The sequence below is a fragment of the Bos grunniens genome, chromosome 15 (assembly GCF_055505025.1).
Source record: "Bos grunniens cultivar Pamir isolate PY7600 chromosome 15, Bosgru_T2T1.0, whole genome shotgun sequence".
In the NCBI taxonomy this organism is placed as follows: Eukaryota; Metazoa; Chordata; class Mammalia; order Artiodactyla; family Bovidae; genus Bos; species Bos grunniens.
Window position 1 is genome coordinate 50,845,049 of NC_141179.1, and position 13,971 is coordinate 50,859,019.

The window sequence follows — 13,971 nt, forward strand, 5'->3', positions numbered from 1 at the left end:
TTTTATCATATTCACTAGCTTGTTGTATTTTTAGATTCTACATTTAAGTGATATCATACAGTGTTTGTCTTTCTCTCTCTGACTTATTTCATTTAGTATAACCCTCCAAGTCCATCCACATTGTTGCATATGATCTGATATTTTTGTTGAAAAGATCCCAAGAAATCTATTCTAAAAATTATTAAAACTAATAGATCACATCAATAAAGTTCAATAAAACAAGATAAATATGTTAAAAATCCATTGTATTTCTTTTTTTTTATTGTATTTCTATACACTAACAAATAACAATTCAAATTTGAAATTAAGGAGTAATTTCAATTACAATAGAATCAAAAAGAATAAAAATATTCAGAAATCATTTTAGCCAAGGAGGTGCAAAACTTATATACTGAAAACATTGTAGACAAAAGCACTGCTCAAAGAAATTAAAGAAGTTGGAAATAAATAAAAAGATATACAATGGTTATGAATTTAGAGACTTAATATGGCTATATTTCCCAAATTGATTCTTAAGTTGTAATGAAATCTTTACTAAAATTCAAGTTTGTTTCTTTACATAAATAGACAAACTGGTCTCAAAATACATATGAAATTTTAAGGCACCCAGAATAGCAAAAACCATAAAAGGCAGCAAATTTGGAAGAGTCACACTAAACAATTTCACAATGTGCTATACGGTTACAGTAATCAAGGTGGTCTAATACTGGCATAGGATAGACATATGGTTTAATGAAATAGAATTGAGAATATAGAAACAAAAGCTCACATTTCTTTTCAATTGATTTTTGACACAGATATGCATAAAGTTCAATGAAGAAAGAACAGTGTTAACAAATGTTTCTGCCACTCAAATGTCCCTCAACTGAAAAACGCTTATATATAACACAATAGATTTATACAATGGAACATTATTTGACCACTAGGAAGAGTGAAGCATTTACACTTACCACAAGATAGATGAATCTTGAAAATATTATTATAATTGAAAAAAGCCAGTACCAAAAGACTACCCAGTATATGATTCAATTTATATGAAGGGTCTAAAGTAGGCAAATCTACAGAGACACAAAGCATTGGGTTTGACAAAAGGTTCCTTTGTTTTTTCCATAAGATGGTTCCAGTGGTGCTTAGTTGTCTTTAACCTCATCCACAATTCTGTTAGATTGTACTGTGACAGCTATCATACCAGCATGCATTAAAAAATACTTCTCAAAATTGGGAACTTTTGTGAACACATTTTACTGTTGAAGCTGGAAGAAAAAAGGCAACATTTTTGGCATACTATGTCTTATTATTTCAGAAAACGTAAGAATACAACTGAAAAGAAAAAAAAAGAAAAAGAAAATTGTGTAGCGTATGAAGAAGGTACTGTGACTGATGAAACACATCAAAAGTAGTTTGCATGGACTCAGTTCCATTCCCTGCATTACCAGCGCAAAACCTGGGTATGTGATAGATACTTCAAGTGCTTGATGAAATAATTACTGACATTTTAAAAAGAAATGTAAAGTTTTCTTAGAAATGTACAAAATTCATGCACTTGCTATTGGAGGCTGATAGATTTCACAGCTGGGTGCGGGGTTGTGTGGGGATCACGAGTGAGCCTGGGCATAGAACAGGTGGTTTGTTTTGGATGTTCTACTCACAAATTTACTTTTAACAAACTTTTACAAGGATACAAAAAGTCAAGGAACTATCATACCAGTCCCTGCATAGAAATGAAAAAAACGAGTGTAACAAATCTTTGTACAGACATAGGTTTTCAATCCTTCTGGGTATATACTAAGGCATACAACTGCTGGATTGCATGGTATGAGTATGTTTGTTTAGTTTTGTAAGAAACCACCAAGGTGTCTTCTAAAGGGGCTGTACCATTCTGCATTCCCATCAGCAGTGAATGAGAGTTCCTGTGGCTTCAAATCCTCACAAGGATTTGAGGGTTAAGGAGTTTGGCATTTCTAACAGATGTGTAGTGGTATCTTATTACTATCTTATTTTCATTTCCCTAATGACTTACGACGTGGATCATGTTTTCAAAAGCTTGTTAGCTGAGTTACTGTCTTGTAAATTGTACAGGGGTAATATTGCTTTTGAATGAGAGCTACAATCATAATCCATTCAGGATTCTCTTGGGAGGAAGGGAAAAAAAGTTAGACTGAAATGAATTGCCCTCCACAGTCAGTTGTTTAGGGCAAAAGTGTTAGAAGGACATAGCTGGATGGAGTTCTCTCTTAGGAATTGGTGGTTTTTCTGCTAGGTAAATGGCTTTCCCAGGAAGCTCCTGGACTCCTTATAAACTCTTTCTCAGATCTGAGAGTTCTCTCCTTCCTGAAAAATGCCTGTGAGTTCTAACAAAAGAGAACTTTGGAGATGGTTTAAGGGGGCAGGACTGCTCAGGAACTGTTTCCTAAGCCTTAGGACAGAGAACTTTTTGCCAATAGGTTTCTGAGTTTGAGATTTTCTCTCTCTCTAAGAGACTGCTGCTGCCTGGGATGGCTTTCAAAGGGTCAAATGATCTCCCTTTCCACATTCAAGAAGTCTTCTTTGCATGAGATCAATGTTTCCATGCATTGAAGTCTTTTCTAAATATATGAGGAACCATGTAATTTTCAGATAGTTTATAAAGCCAAAGTTCAAAAGAAATTGGTGCATTTGGTAGTACATATTCAAGAGATTAGTATATTATATTCATATATATCAATTTAAAAACAGTTGCTGTGTTGTTCAACATAGTTATTAAAATAGTGACTGCAGTCATGAACATGTGTTCATTATCCCACATGTTTCATTAAGTTTTTTTTTTAAATAAGAAGTGAAGAGAACAGAGTGAAGTCAGAGAGAACACAGTTCAAGTCCTGGATTTTCCATGTGGATAAATGTGAGAAAGTAACATGATTGTGCTGAGCCTTGGTTTCGTAATCTTAGCCTCAATGTTTCATCTGTAAAAAGGAGCTGATAATATACTATGCATTTGTGACTGTGCTGGATGTGAAGCTTTGTGATGGGGCAATCTATTTACAGGGTCTTGGTGGTCTGGTTACAAGGATGCTTAGGTTTCAAGGATTCTTTAAGAATTTAAGAATTCTTAAAGAATTCACATGGGGAAGAAAGAGACATAAATGTATTTTTCCAAGATGAGTGATTTATCATTTGCTCATTAGTTTTAGTGCAAGAACAACTAAGGGTAGTTTAAGAACCACAGAATTAAGAAAGGGAAAGCCATTCCTGCCCACATTTTTTACTAACAGAGTTCCCTGAATTAGAATAGCCCTACTATGTTTCCCTTTCATTATATCAGTGGAAAAAAAAGACGTCATAAGAAGCTTAGAGAATAGTAGAAAGAATGATTCAAAGAAAGAGGTAAAATGATATAACTTGTTTGGCCCATAGGAGACAGTGAAAAATTATCACTATTGTTAAGAAGACTAGCTTTGACACTTGGACAATCCATGAGGTCACTTAATTTATGTACTATAATTAAAGGAGCTATAGCTTGAGAGCCTGCTTCTGCTATGGAACCAAACTTAGGTCCCCTTGTCTTTGAGCAGTACAGCCCACTCACTGGGTGTGGTGAAGAAAGTGCAGCATTTAGTTCAGGGCGCTAAGCAAGGGGTTCTGGACAGCGTGTGTTCAAACAAGCAAACTCCCATATCTGATGGATTTCAGGAAAGCACCTTTAAGGCAAGGTGAGGGAGGGGTGTCCCAGGTTCTGTGATCAGCTGGTGCACACTACTCTAGTTGGTTGGTAGTGAGGAAAGAGTTTGGTGTTAGAATTGTTAACATCAATCCTCCAGCTCCAATAGATCTGGGGGCAATGTGTTCATCATAATTAAGTAGTTAAGTTCTTCCATATGGTGGGGGTTTAGCATCTGTAAAAAGAAACGAAAAACAATTCTGGAAATGTGCACTAGATACTGTTATCCTCAGGGTTACTTGAGATGCCACCTCTCTGGCTTGATGTCCTAACAATATCCACTGAGTAAAACAAAACTCTCACCTTTCCATTGTGAATATTTTTTAAGTTGACATTGGGAATGTAGAGATTGAGTACATATTCTAAAGTCAAATGTTAAAAAGTGTGCCTTCTCTTTCAAATGAGGCCCATGGATTTTATGTTTTTATGCATTGCTTATTAATTCAAAATTTCCACCCATTTTTAAAAAGTAAGTCCTCAAGGGGCTGCCTATATTGAACATATTTCTCTTTTTTTTCTCAAATGCTCTCTTTAGTACAAGTCCTGTAATTAGTTATTCCCACTCAGTTTGAAGCTATGCCATGTTCTTTAAGGAGCTGGCATGAAACTCATCAAACTAACTTAAACTGAGATTTTTTTTTCCCCATGTAACATATAAACTATCTTTATGCACTAGGCCTAACTTTAATCCTGTTTATTGCACTTTGGCATTTTGTCAATCATTTACATATTTCTTTAAAGGGTGCATACATGAATGAGAGAAAGAATATATACATACTTTAAAATTCAGGCATTCTTGCTACAGATAAAAATAGGGTGTCAAAAAACTTAGGGAAAAACCAATATAAAGGAACTTATTTGATCCTAGAGATTTCTTGATCTGGGTTGAGTATATGCTCATAACCTCAAACAGAGAAGGTGGTTCAGAATCATCAAACACCATCCAAATGGAATGCATCCAAATTTAATAAGACTTTCTGATGGACCATACACCCACCTCAAAACCCCTCAATTCATTTTCAGTGTCCTTTTGTTCTAAAGAAATATTCTTACTAGATGATTCTGCTCCAATTATTATCTGTTAGTTTGCAATGACTTCCTTTGTTCTCATTAAAATTAACTTAAGCCCTATTTCTTCAGGGAGAATTTCTCTTAAACAATATCAAATTCATAACTACTACTTGAACAAATGCTTTCCCAGCTACACACACTATAGTCTATATGTACTGATTAAATTATATCTTTCTTAATATTTAATTTTTATCAATGTTGTTGTTCAGTTTCTCAGTCATGTCTCTTTGCAGCCCCATGGACTGCAGCATGCCAGGCTTCTCTGTCCTTCACCATTGCCCAGAGTTTGCTCAAACTCATGTCCATTGAGTTGCTGATGCTGTCTAACCATCTCATCCTCTGCTATCTTCTTCTCCTCCTGCCCTCAATCTTTCCCAGCATAAGAGTCTTTTCCAGTGAGTCCGCTCTTTGCCTCAGGTAACCAAAGTATCTGAGCTTCAACTTCAGCATCAGTCCTTCCAATGAATATTCAAGGTTGATTTCCTTCAGGATTGACTGGTTTGATCTTCTTGCTGTCCAAGCTCTTATATAGTTAAACAAGTAGTTTTTTGTTTTTTTTTTTTTTGTAAAATATTTTAAAATATCTTACTATACTGCTTTTATTGGGTACGCAAATTCTTAATGGTCCTCTTCAGGAATTTTTCCTTGAAAAGTGAGAAATGAAGAAACAGGATGGATTGGCTTTGTGTTGTCCTATATTTTTGTGTACAAATGCCCTATCTGCCCATGAACATAGAATCATAGACAGGGGAAATATATTACCATTATCTAATCTAACTTATCTAGTCTAACATCCTCTTTTATATGTGTGTACCTGATGCAAAGAGCTGACTCATTAGAAAAGACACTGATGCTGAAAAAGATTGAGGGCAGGAGGAGAAGGGGACGGCAGAGGATGAGGTGGTTGGATGGCATCACCGACTCTATGGACATGGGTTTGGGTGGACTCTGGGAGTTGGTGATGGACAGGGAGGCCTGGCGTGCTGTGGTTCATGGGGTAGCAAAGAGTCGGACATGACTGAGCGACTGAACTGAACTGAACTGAATGAATATATTTAGGGCTTCCCAGATGGCGCTATTGGTAAAGAAACTGCCTGCCAATGCACGAGACGCAGGTTCAATTCCTGGGTCAGAAAGATCCCATGCAGAAGGAAATGGCAACCAACTCCAGTATTCTTTCCTAGAGAATTCCATGAACAGAGGAGCCTGGTAGGCTACAGTCCATAGGGGCACAAGAGTCGGGTACAGTTGAAGTAACAATACACACGCAAGCATGGATATATTTAATATACTGAAGCCTAGAGGTAACAAATGAGAATCTTGCTAAAACCCATGTGCTCTGGATTTAGTCCTCTGTCTCTTCCACTAAGTCATCAATACAACTGTGAATCTAATAAAAGAATAAATAGTAAGGCACTTGCATTTAAAAATAAGACAAGGTTCACTAGTGATTCAAAATTGTAAGATTTGTAGAAGAGAATGAAAACATTATTCTTCCCTGTTTTTGCAGGATATGCTCCTTTTCCTCAGGGAACTCTGCCTCCTGCACTCATCATGCCATCATTCAATCAGAGCATTTTCCACCCTATAGTCTTTTTTCTTACAGGCATCCCTGGTTTTGAAACCTACCATGCCTGGGTCTTCATCCCATTCTGTTGTCTCTATGTCATTGCTATCTCAGGGAATGGCATGATCTTGTTCGTCATCATCACTGAGTCAAGCCTTCATGAGCCCATGTACTATTTCCTCTCCATGCTATCCTTCTCGGACCTAGGACTATGCCTTTCCACATTGGTCACCATGGTGGGTATTTTCTGGTTCAACACTTGAGAAATCAGCTTTGATGCCTGCATTGGACAAATGTTCTTCATCCATGGTTTTACATTAATGGAGTCCTCGGTACTCCTTGCAATGGCCTTTGATCGCTACATTGCCATCTGTAATCCACTGAGATATGCCACAATCTTAACCAATTCAAGGATCATCAAAGTGGGCTTTGCCATTGTTGTTAGGGTGACAACAGTTACAGTGCCTTTACTCCTGCTCCTTAAGCGTCTGTCCTTCTGTGGAAGTCATGTTCTGCACCATTCATATTGCTTCCACCCTGATGTGATGAAGCTTTCATGCACAGACACCAGGATCAACAGTGCATTTGGTCTGGCCATTGTCATCTCTACCACTGCCTTGGACTCTCTCTTCATCTTCCTCTCCTATGTCTTGATCATCCACTCCGTGCTCAACATTGCCTCTTCAGAGGAGCAGAAAAAGGCCTTTGGAACTTGTGTATCCCACACAAGTGCCGTTGCCATCTTCTACATCCCCATGATCAGCTTGTCACTGGTGCATAGATTTGGGAAGCACGCCCCTCCCCTTGTACATACTCTCATTGCCAACATTTATCTGCTCATCCCTCCTGTAATGAATCCCATAATCTACAGTGTGAAGACAAAGCAAATTCGCAAGGCCATGGTCAAAATATTTCTTTCCAAGCTAATTTAGGACATTTTTTCGCTGTGTTCCTTCTTTACATTGTCCTGATTACTTTGATCATTCACTAATGTGAGTTACCACTATACATTGAAATATAGTTACAATGCTTCCATTCTTCTGATGAGCTAGTAAAATACACTTTGAAGAATTCTAGACTGAATTCTTTAAGAACAGGGAGCATGTCTTATGTTATGTAAGCCTATCACAAATACTGTACCTGACACAGAATAGGATGATAGTTAAAGTATGTCTGCAAAAGGACAAATTAACTCATAAATTGCAGTTCAAACAGTCTCACCACCTCTAGTGCATGCAGTTATCAAGGCATGTATGATATAAATTTGATCAGTAGCAAAGTCTAGGTTTCAATAATTCTTAGTTATTGGAAATTCTTATTATTTCCCCAAATAGATTATTCATGGCTGAGAATCCTGAATAAGTACAATAAACTAGAAGAAATGTGAATTAAAGGGTACTTTTTTATTCTTAACAGAGTTCCTCACAACTTTTGGTAAATTTTTTAACATTTTGAGTATCTAATGTCTAGTGATTCATCTTCTAAATGTGTGTCTAATGGGGGCAAGTGTCAAGAATGCAATGATGTGTTGTCATATTCAACACATCATTATATATTCAAAGATAATTTACAAACTACTTAAATGTTTATTTGAGAATATTGATAAAATAATATATGAACTGTTATCCAACAAGTTAAATACTAATATAGATATGAATTATACATGTACATAACACATTTGATATGGAAATATATGTTCCAAATGTCAATTAATTACATTTGATTTATAATTTTTCCTTTCTCATAACTTACAAATGCTCATTAACTAGGTTTTTGTCATTGCTGTTTTTTAACTTCAGACAACAAAATAATATCCGTTTAACAGCTATATAAAAATACAACTCATTTGTTCTTCATCTTCCATAGGCTCATCGTTCCGGTGTGTCCTCACAATCAGTCTTCATACTCCCACTGGATACATTTAGAATATGACATCCACTTTCCTTTAGCATCCTTCACTGTTCTCAGTGTGGTCCAGGACCAGGTCATCAAAACCACTTGAAATTCTTTTAGAAGTGCAGATTCCTTGACTCCACCCCAGAACTACTTAATCAGACACCCATCAGCGCAAGAATTTGCATTTTAACAAGGTACCTTATACAATATCACACATATTAGTGTAACACTCTTGTAAGACATTCTTACTTCTGAATAACACCATGAATAACCCTAACTCTTGTCCATTGTCTTTGATCATTTTGCTCTCTCTGTCTACATTATCCACATGCTGTTACTGATTTTTGAAATTTTAAAAATATACTTATTTTATCTCTTGCTGGTATTGCTTTCTTTCCTTCATCCAGGTGCCATTAAGAAATCTTTTTTTTTTTTTTTTTTGTAGGTAGTGAGGCTTCTCTTCCCTGACTGATTTGAAATTAATTTTTCTCCCAGATTTACTGAGAAATAATTGACACACAGCACCATGTAAGTTTAACGTCTACATTGAAAATATAGCTTCAGTTCAGTTCACTTCAGTTCAGTCACTCAGTCGTGTCCAACTCTTTGCGACCTCATGAATTGCAGCATGCCAGGCCTCCCTGTCCATCACCAACTCCTGGAGCTCACCCAGACTCACGTCCATCAAGTCAGTGATGCCATCCAGCCATCTCATCCTCTGTCGTCCCCTTCTCCTCCTGCCCCCAATCCCTCCCAGCTTCAGTCTTTCCCAATGAGTCAACGCTTTGCATGAGGTGGCCAAAGTACTGGAGTTTCAGCTTTAGCATCATTCCTTCCAAAGAAATCCCAGGGCTGATCTCCTTTAGAATGGACTGGTTGGATCTCCTTGCAGTCCAAGGGACTCTCAAGAGTCTTCTCCAACACCACAGTTCAAAAGCCTTCTTCACAGCTCAGCCTTCTTCACAGTTCAACTCTCACATCCATACACGACCACAGGAAAAACCATAGCCTTGACTAAACGGACCTTTGTTGGCAAAGTAATGTCTCTGCTTTTGAATATGCTACCTAGGTTGGTCATAACTTTCCTCCCAAGGAGTAAGCGTCTTTTAATTTCATGGCTGCAGTCACCATCTGCAGTGATTACATACATTAAATGATTAGCATAATAAATTTAGTGTACAACATCATGTCATAAAGATGAAACAATAAATAAATAGAAAAAATATTTCCCTTGTAATAAGAACTCAGAATTTACTCTTAATAATTTTCATAGATAACTTACAGCAAGGTTAATTATATTTATCATGTTGTATTTGTTAATCTTCTAAGTGGAAGTTTATATTTTGACTATTTTCAACCAATTCCCCCTTTCCCCATCCCCATTATGGTAACCACAAATATGATTTTTTTTCTATTTTTGTTTTTGAAGTAGAATTTATGTTTAATATTGTTAGTTCCTGTTACACAGCATAGTGATTTGATATTCCCATAAATTTCAATATAATCACTGTAAATCTAGTTACCATCTGTCAACATATAAAGATATTACATAATTATTGACTATGTCCCCTATGTTGTTCATTTCATACCTGTGACTCATGCATTTTATATATGAATTCTCCCTCACCAGTTTCTTAATCTTCCTCTTCTATTTCTCTCCTCCCTTGACTGTCAAACTGCCTCCCTCTAATAATCACATGTTTGTTCTCTGTATATGAATCTGTTTCACTATAGCTGTTAATCTGTTTTGTTTTCTAGATCCACATGTAAGTGAAACCATAATGTGTTTGTCTTTCTCTGTCTGACTTATTTTACTTAGCATAAGATTCTCTGGGTCCATCCAAGTGGTAAAAATGGAAAGATTTTATTTTTTATGGCTGAATAACATTTAGTTATATATATTACATCTTTATCCACTCAAATATTGATGGGCACTTAGGTTGCTTTCATATCTTGGCTATTATTCATAATGCTGTAGAGAACATATGGGTTCATGGATCTACTCGAATTAGTCTTTCATTTTCTGTGGATAAACACTGAGGGATAGAGCTGCTGGATCATATGGTAATTCTACTTTTAATTAGAAAAATTAATCTCTTGTTTTTCCGTAGTGGCTGCACCAAATTACATTCCACCAACAGTGCATGGGGGCTCCCTTTTCTCCACATTCTCTCCAACACTTTATTATTATTTCTTGTCTTTTTGATAATAGCCATTTTGACAATTGTGAGTGAAAGTGAAGTGAAAGTTATTTAGGCATGTCCAACTCTTTGCAACCCCATGGACTGTAGCCCATCAGGCTCCTCTGTCCATGGATTCTCCAGGCAAGAGTACCAGAGTGGATTGTCATTTTCTTCTCCAGGGGATCTTCCTGACCCAGGGATCAAACCTGGGATTACTACATTGGCAGGCAGATTCTTTACCTGCCAATGTAAAGAAGGCAAGCCCACAGTATGTACAGGATCATGCTGAAGGGGAAACGGAGGCTGCTCTAAGTGCTGTTTCAAATTCTGAGGTGCTGGACTGCAGAACTCCATCAAATACCCAATGATTTTACTTCTGCTCCTTTCACCCTAACCTGACCCTCTTAGTGCCAAATTTTAGGCCAAGGAGAAATTTGTTTAAACATAAAAGAATGAATAAGGATGTTTCTGCCACTGAGGCAGGTCTGCACTTTAACTTTTTGGCAGTATCTGGGATGAACAGAGAACCCTTATGCCCAGATGAAGAACAAAGAGCATATTGCCCTCCCCAGGACAAGATATGTCATTCTATCCATAGATATATCAAAGGCAGTGTCTATAGGAAGCAGAAAAAAATACCCAGAAAATCTTAGATATATAGAAGATCATACAGTGAAGAATTTCTAAACACATTATTTCAGAGTAGCTCTGAATTGATAGGAAAAAGATGCATGCATGCACACACACACACTTTAATATTAGAATTAAGTAATAGAATATTAAATCCAGATACTTTTTGAGGAGTCCCTATATCTGAGCTATACATTAACCATATCTAAGTATACCTTCACTTTTATCCCAGAAATACAAATGTGTAGGTTGGGGGGGGGGGTGTCACATGAGAAAGCAGAGCTGCTGACAACTGTCTTTACATGTCAGGGCAAGATTGGACCAGAGTCAGATTTCTTAACCAGTCATAGTCCTCAGGCCTGTAAATATAGAGCACTCTGACCTTCACTCAGAAGGAAAATAGTTAACCAAATAAACTAACCCTTTAAGAGGAAATACATACAAATATCTGAGGATCCTCTTGGTATTGAACAAAATTTCACCATGCTAATAGTTTCCTTTGTTGTGCAGAAGCTTTTAAGTTTAATTAGGTCCCATTTGTTTATTTTTGCTTTTATTTCCAATATTCTGGGAGGTGGATCATAGAGGATCCTGCTGTGATGTATGTCAGAATGGGAGAAAATAATAGCAAATGAAGCAACAGATAAACAACTAATCTCAAAAATATACAAGCAACTCCTACAGCTCAACTCCAGAAAAATAAATGACCCAATCAAAAAATGGGCCAAAGAACTAAATAGACATTTCTCCAAAGAAGACATACATATGGCTAACAAACACATGAAAAGATGCTCAACATCACTCATTATCAGAGAAATGCAAATCAAAACCACTATGAGGTACCATTTCATGCCAGTCAGAATGGCTGCGATCCATAAGTCTACAAGCAAGAAATGCTGGAGAGGGTGTGGAGAAAAGGGAACTCTCTTACACTGTTGGTGGGAATGCGAACTAGTACAGCCACTATGCAGAACAGTGTGGAGATTCTTTAAAAATCTGGAAATAGAACTGCCTTATGATCCAGCAATCCCACTGCTGGGCATACACACTGAGGAAACCAGAAGGGAAAGAGACACGTGTACCCCAATGTTCATCGCAGCACTGTTTATAATAGCCAGGACATGGAAGCAACCTAGATGTCCATCAGCAGATGAATGGATAAGAAAGCCATGGTACATATACACAATGGAGTATTACTCAGCCAATAAAAAGAATACATTTGAATCAGTTCTAATGAGATGGATGAAACTGGAGCCGATTATACAGAGTGAAGTAAGCCAGAAAGAAAAACACCAATACAGTATAGTAATGCATATATATGGAATTTAGAAAGATGGTAACAATAACCCTGTGTACGAGACAGCAAAAGAGACACTGATGTATAGATCAGTCTTATGGACTCTGTGGGAGAGGGAGAGGGTGGGGAGATTGGGAGAATAGCAGTGAAACATGTATAATATCATGTATGAAACGAGTCTCCAGTCCAGGTTCGATGCATGATACTGGATGCTTGGGGCTGGTGCACTGGGACGACCCAGAGGGATGGTATGGGGAGGGAGGAGGGAGGAGGGTTGAGGATGGGGAACACAGGTATACCTGTGGCAGATTCATTTTGATATTTGGCAAAACTAATACAATATTGTAAAGTTTAAAAATAAAATTAAAAAAAAAAAGAAAATTTCAGTGTCAGTGAGGCAGCACCTAATAATGTGTGGAGAGAGGAAGGGAGAGAAGGAGTCAGGGTAAATGCCTCCAAAACCCAAAGGGGCCTACTAAACATTGCTATCCTTCTTGGGTTTGGAGAGCAAAACACAACATTTTTACTTTACTGAGCAAGAAATGTCCTAGCAGACTCCAGAACACTGAGCCACTAAGAGTTTTACAGATATGGAAGGACTCTGAATGTGTGAAGGCTTGCCAGCCACGCTCTAGAGTGCATGTGTTCCTAGCTGTTTCTTTTTTTTTTTAACCTTTTTATTTTATTTTATTTTATTTTTAAACTTTACATAATTGTATTAGTTTTGCCAAATATCAAAATGAATCCGCCACAGGTATACATGTGATCCCCATCCTGAACCCTCCTCCCTCCTCCCTCCCCATACCACCCCTCTGGGTCGTCCCAGTGCACTAGCCCCAAGCATCCAGTATCGTGCATCGAACCTGGACTGGCAACTCGTTTCATACATGATATTTTACATGTTTCAATGCCATTCTCCCAAATCTTCCCACCCTCTTCCTCTTCCACAGAGTCCATAAGACTGTTCTATACATCAGTGTCTCTTTTGCTGTCTCGTACACAGGGTTATTGTTACTATCTTTCTAAATTCCATATATATGCGTTAGTATACTGTATTGGTATTTTTCCTTCTGGCTTACTTCACTCTGTATAATCGGCTCCAGTTTCATCCACCTCATTAGAACTGATTCAAATGTATTCTTTTTAATGGCTGAGTAATACTCCATTGTGTATATGTACCACTGCTTTCTTATCCATTCATCTGATGATGGACATCTAGGTTGCTTCCATGTCCTGGCTATTATACACAGTGCTGTGATGAACATTGGGGTACACGTGTCTCTTTCCCTTCTGGTTTCCTCAGTGTGTATTCCCAGCAGTGGGATTGCTGGATCATAAGGTAGTTCTATTTCCAGTTTTTTAAAGAATCTCCACACTGTTATCCATAGTGGCTGTATTAGTTTGCATTCTCACCAACAGTGTAAGAGGGTTCCCTTTTCTCCACACCCTCTCCAGCATTTATTATTTGTAGACTTTTGGATCGCAGCCATTCTGACTGGTGTGAAATGGTACCTCATAATAGTTTTGATTTGCATTTCTCTGATAATGAGTGATGTTGAGCATCTTTTCATGTGTTTGTTAGCCATCTGTATGTCTTCTTTGGAGAAATGTCTATTTAGTTCTTTGGCCC

General features: G+C 37.4%; 1 pseudogene; it reads left to right on the forward strand.

Moving 5' to 3' along the window:
• Positions 1 to 6,286: 6,286 nt before the first annotated feature.
• Positions 6,287 to 7,267, forward strand: LOC147358140 (olfactory receptor OR51C1-like; annotated as a pseudogene).
• Positions 7,268 to 13,971: the final 6,704 nt, after the last annotated feature.